Source organism: Psammomys obesus, unplaced genomic scaffold (genome assembly GCF_907164565.1).
Source record: "Psammomys obesus unplaced genomic scaffold, mPsaObe1.curated_primary_1811, whole genome shotgun sequence".
In the NCBI taxonomy this organism is placed as follows: Eukaryota; Metazoa; Chordata; class Mammalia; order Rodentia; family Muridae; genus Psammomys; species Psammomys obesus.
In genome coordinates this window covers 42,749,275-42,755,149 of record NW_026585895.1, presented here as the reverse complement: position 1 = coordinate 42,755,149, position 5,875 = coordinate 42,749,275, and the positions used below count along the sequence as shown (strand labels likewise).

General features: G+C 43.2%; 1 pseudogene; it reads right to left on the bottom strand.

The window, feature by feature from the left end:
* Window positions 1-5,278: 5,278 nt before the first annotated feature.
* On the bottom strand, window positions 5,279-5,625 carry LOC129671778 (prothymosin alpha-like; annotated as a pseudogene).
* Window positions 5,626-5,875: the final 250 nt, after the last annotated feature.

Genomic DNA, 5,875 nt, shown 5'->3' with positions numbered 1-5,875 from the left:
TTCATTTAGATTTTCAAATTTTGTGCCATATAGGCTTTTGTAGTATGACCTAATAATCGTTTGGATTTCCTCAGTGTCTGTAGTTATGTCCCCATTTTCCTTTCTGATTTTGCTGATTTGTATGGTTTCTCTCTGCTTTTTAGTTAGTTTGGCTAAGGGTTTGTCTATCTTGTTGATTTTCTCAAAGAACCAGCTTTTTGTTTCATTGATTCTTTGGATAATTTTATTTGTTTCTAATTGATTGATTTCTGCCCTTAGTTTGATTATTTCCAGCCTTCTGCTCCTCTTGGGTGTATCTGCTTCTTTTTTTTCTAGGTTTTTCAGTTGGGCCATTAAGTTGTTTGTATGTGATGTTATGGATTTCTTCTTGTAGGCACTTAGTGCTATAAATTTTCCTCTGAGCATTGCTTTCAATGTGTCCCATAAATTTGGGTATGTTGTGCCTTCATTTTCATTGAATTCTAGAAAGTCTTTAATTTCTTTCTTTATTTCTTCCTTGACCCAGCTGTCATTGAGTAGTAAGTTGTTCAGTTTCCTTGTGCGTGTCGGCTTTTTGTTGTTTCTGTTGTTGTTGATGTCCAGCTTTAGTCCATGGTGGTCAGATAGTATACAAGGGATTATTTCAATCCTTTTGTATCTGTTGAGGCTTGCTTTGTGACCAACTATATGGTCTATTTTGGAGAAGGTTCCATGTGGTGCTGAAAAGAAGGTGTACTCTTTTGAGTTTGGGTGAAAAGATCTGTAGACGTCTATTAGGTCCATTTGATTTAGGGATTCTGTGAGTGCTTTTATTTCCCTATTTGGTGTCTGTCTGGTTGATCTGTCCCTTGATGAGAGTGGGGTGTTGAAGTCTCCCACTATTAAGGTATTAGGATCAATGTATGATTTAAGCTTTAAAATTGTTTCATTTACGAATGTAGGTGCTCTTGTATTTGGGGCATAGATATTCAAAATTGTGATGTCCTCTTGTTGGATTTTTCCTTTGATGAGAATATAGTGGCCCTCCTTATCTTTTTTGATTAACTTGGGTTGAAAGTCTATTTTATTAGATATTAGGATGGCTACTCCAGCTTGTTTTCTGGAACCATTTGCTTGAAAGACATTTTTCCAGCCCTTTACTCTGAGGTAGTGTTTATCTTTGTTGCATAGGTGTGTTTCTTGGATGCAACAGAATGTTGGGTCTTGTTTCCGTAACCATTCTGTTAGCCTGTGTCTTTTTATTGTTGAGTTGAGTCCATTAATATTGATAGATAATATTGACCAATGCATGTTAGTTCCTTTTGTAATGGAGTCGATGATCTTACCTTGTTTCATTGCTTGTTTTGTTTTCATTTTTGTTGGGATATTATCTGTATGCCCTGTTTTCTTGGGTGAATTCGTTTTCGTTGGATTGGAGTTTTCCTTCTAGTATCTTCTGTAGGGTTGGTTTGCTGTATAGATATTGCGTAAATTTAGTTTTGTCATGGAATATTTTGTTTTCTCCATCTATGTTGATTGAAAGCTTTGCAGGGTATAGTAGTCTGGGTTGACATTTGTGATCTCTTAGAGTCTCCATGATGCTTGCCCAGGCCCTTCTGGCTTTCATAGTTTCTGATGAGAAGTCTGGTGTGATTCTGATAGGTCTACCTTCATATGTTACTTGGCCTTTTTCCCTTGCTGCTTTTAATATCTTTTCTTTGTTCTGTAGATTTAGTGTTTTGACTATGATGTGACGTGATGTGTTTCTTTTCTGGTCTAGTCTATTTGGTGTTCTGTAGGCCTCTTGTATATTTATGGACATCTCTTTCTTTAAGTTGGGAAAATTTTCTTCTATGATTTTCTTGAAAATATTTTCTGGACCTTGGAGCCTGGAGTCTTCTTTTTCATCAATTCCTATTATTCTTAGATTTTGTCTTTTCATAGCATCCTTGATTTCTTGGATATTTTGTGATTGAAATTTTTCTGATTTTACTTTTTCTTTGAGAGAAGTATCAATTTCTGCAAGTGTGTCTTCAGCTCCAGAGATTCTCTCTTCCATCTCTTGTATTCTGTTGGTGATGCTTACTTTTGTGGTTCCTGATCTTTTCTCCAAGTTCTCCAGCTCAAGAGTTTTCTCATTTTGTGTTTTCTTTATTGATTCTAATTCTGTTTTCATGCCTTGCACCATTTCTTCCATGTGTTTGAATTTGGATTCCTGTCTCTCTACGATGGACTCTATTTCTTTGTTCATTTCCTTTTTGTATGCCACTAATTTTTTCTCTACTTGTGCCTCTATTTGTTTGGCTATGTTTGCCTGTGTTTCTTTAAGGGTTTTGTCTATTTCTTCTTTCTTTATCTCCAATTGACTGGCCAACTCTTTGAAAGATTTGTTCATTTCCTCCTTATGAGCCTCAAATAATTGAGCAAGCATGGCTTTAAGGTCATTTTCCTGTGCTTCTGATGAATTGGAGTATCCATCGATTTTGGGGTTTGCTGGTGAAGTCATGATGTCCTGATTTATGTTGGAAGTGTTCTTTCGCCTACCCCTGGCCATTGGCTTATCTGAGACCTTCCCTGTTTGTTTTTGGATTCTGCCAATCAGACTGGTACTGTCTCTCTCTCGAGTCTGGAGAATTCTTCAGGAAGTTGAGAGAGGTCCCGTGTCCTTAGCGTGTGCTGAGGACTAGCTGTACCTGTGGGAGGAAAGTACGCAGGCGCAAACAGAGGCAAATGCAAGCGTGCGTGTGTGTGTATATGTGTGTGTGTGTGTGTGTGTGTGTGTGTAAGTGGGCGTGGGCGTGTGTCTCAAGGGACAGAGTGATGGCTAATGTTGAACCCTTGAGTGTGTGGGAGGGGCTCTGCAATGTATATGTCGCAGGCGCTAGTGATGATCGCAGCGCAATTTCTGGCATTAACTGCCTTAACTCCTCAATTAGACCCACAGAGCAGGAACTTCAATGTTCCAAGTGCCCCTCTGTTTCCCAAAGTGGGTATATGGGTGGGAGGGGGTTCGATGCCTGGCTTCTGTTTTAGAAGGACCCAGGATCAGTGGAGCTGCAGATTCTCAAGGGTTCACTCACTTATAGGCAGGTCACTTGGCAGAGATCGGGGTATCTGGGCACTCTGCTCTCTGGTTTGGCCCTGCTTCTTTGATGTGCTCCGCCAGTTCCGTGCTGTTGTCACTGCCAGGTTATGAGGTCTTGCTGCAGCTGGAGATTTCAGGGTGGTCACGTCAGTGGGAATCGGGGTAACCAGCCTTTCTGTTCTCTGGTTTGGCCCTGGTTAGTCTTAAACTGGAGGGCTGATGTGCCCCGCCAGCTCAGTGCTGCTCTGCTGCCAGGTTAGAAAGTCCCGCTGTAACTGGAGACTGGGTTGCTAGTCCAGATGCTTTCTGGGAAGTCCTGGGGTCTCTTCACTGTGCTCTCCAAGCTTCGGAGGCCCAGCGCCTGGTGTGTCTAGCTTGTATGGCGTTTCTGCCTGGTTTTGGTGAGTATATAGCGTATTCTCTGTCACTGTGGGGTTGGGTGGGCCGTACCGTCAGTGATCGCGATCCTGCGGAGCTAGTATGGCGTCTAGCAGACTCGGGCCCTGGGAGGATGGTGCAGCCGCCGCGCGAATCTGGGGCTCCAAGACACAGTACTGCTGGCCTTTGCCGATAAAGAGCTTGGGGCTCCGCCTCAGTGGCTGCAGGCCCCAGGCAGTTAGGTCTGCGCTGAGACAGGTGAGTCCCCTGTGCCGAGGAGGAGGGAGGTCTGGGGGAGGGGAGTGCCGAGAGATCAAAGGATCGTTTCTCACCTTCCCCAAACAAGTCCCTGGGTGACCTGAGACCAAGGTTTTCACCTCCTGCGATGTTCCCTGTTGTTTAGAAAGTCTCTCCGTTGTTTCCTTGGCTTCAGAAGTTCTTCCACTCATCAACTCAGAACTTTATCTCTTCCACAGCTCGGAAACTGTGTGTGCTAGTCGCCATCTTGGCTCCGCCCCCAGTGCACTCAATTTTTATTTTTTATATTAATTATAGTTTATTCACTTCGTATCCCAGCTGTAGCCCACTGCTTCCTCCCCTCCCAATACCGCCCTCCCTCTCTCATCTCCTCCTATGCCCCTCTCCAAGTCCACAGATACGGGAGTTCCTCTTTCCCTTCCATCTGACCCTAGCTTATCGGGTCTCATCAGAACTGGCTGCATTGTCCTCCTCTGTGGCCTGGCAAGGATGCTCCCCCATCTAGGAGAGGTGGTCAAAGAGCTAGCCACTGAGTTCATGTCAGAGACAGTCCCTGTTCCCCTTACTAGGGTACCCACTTGAATACTGAGCTGTCATGGGCTACATCTGAGCAGGGGTTCTAGATTATATCCATGAATGGTCCTCGGTTGGAGTATCAGTCTCAGAAAGGACCCCTGTGCTCACATATTTTGGTTCTGTTGCTATCCTTGTGGAACTCCTGTCCTCTCCAGGTCTTACTATCTCCTCCTTTCATAGGATTCCCTGGAATCTACCCAAAAGATCATCCTGAGTGAGGTATCCCAGAAACAGAAAGACACACACAGTATATACACACTTATAAGTGGATAGTAGACATATAATATAGGATAAACCTACAAAATTCTGAAAACCTAAATAAGGCGAGCTAGAAGGAGGACCCTGGGTAAGATGATCAATCCTCACTCAGAAAGACAAATGGGATGGACATTGGAAGAAGGAAAAAGCAGAAAACAGGACAGGAGCTTACCATAGAGGGCCTCTGAAAGAGTCTACCCAGCATTGTATAAAAGCAGATAATGAGACTCTTAAAAAAAAGAAATCTTTTATCTTTGGCCTTTTTAACCAACTCATACAAACCAACTATTTAAAGTACAGCTAAGTGCATACAGAAAAAAAGTTACTGGAATGCACAGATTAAGATTGTGTGTGTGTGTGTGTGTGTGTTTGTTTGTTTACAAGTTGTTTTTTTCTCCTTTGAGCTTATAATGAACATGGTCACACCACAAGTAAAGACAGAAGAAGACAGAGAATACTCTGAAGGCTGGTTTGGGCACCCATTATCATTAAAAATGGCTGACCCTTAATATGTACAGAAATATAAAATGTAAATAAAAATACAAACAAATTTTCTTTTTAAAGTATTCTTAGAAAAAAAAGCAGAGACTAGGAAGTTGTGGTTCTTTTTTTCTTCCCTGTTGCAAATTCCTGCTGTGGTTTTGATGGGGTGGTGGACGCGCATGTCATCTGTTGCCCGCTGTGACCATGTTTAAATTCTGAGATGGGAAGTGCAGGGTGGATAGGTCATGGTGCCCTTAAATTTTAGCTTTTCCTGTTTGCTGTCTAGTCATCCTCACCAGTCTTCTGCTTCTTGGTGTCAACTCCATCATCCTCATTATCTCCAGCTACCTGCTTGCCCGTTTTCTCAACTTTGATGAGATGAGCCTCAGTTTCCTCATCTTCATCTCTGGCCTTTTTCTCACTGTCACCTTCTTCCTCCTCCTCTTTCTCCCTACCTTCTCCCTTTTCTTCATCTACCTCTTGTTAGCCTCCTGCTCCCCCTTTTCCTCTTTAACATTCCCATTGGCAGGTGCATCTCTACCATTCTCTACCTTCTCCACAACTTCCTTCTTCTCCTTCCAGTCCTTGGTGGTGATCTCGGAGCTGGTGTCCAAAGCTGCGTCTGACATGATGGGGCGTGCCAGTGGTCCGACCGAGTTCGAGGATTCTGGCCAGAGAGCTGCCAGAGTCCCTGGTGGAGGAGGAGGCTGGCAGCGAAGGCAGCTGCAGGGACCTTGGTGGAGCAGAATCCAGGAACAAGGCAAACATGGCTTTTCAGAGCAGCCAGTGAGGCATACCTGAATTCTTTCTTTCTTTCTTTCTTTCTTTCTTTCTTTCTTTCTTTCTTTCTTTCTTTCTTTCTTTCTTTCTTTCTTTCTT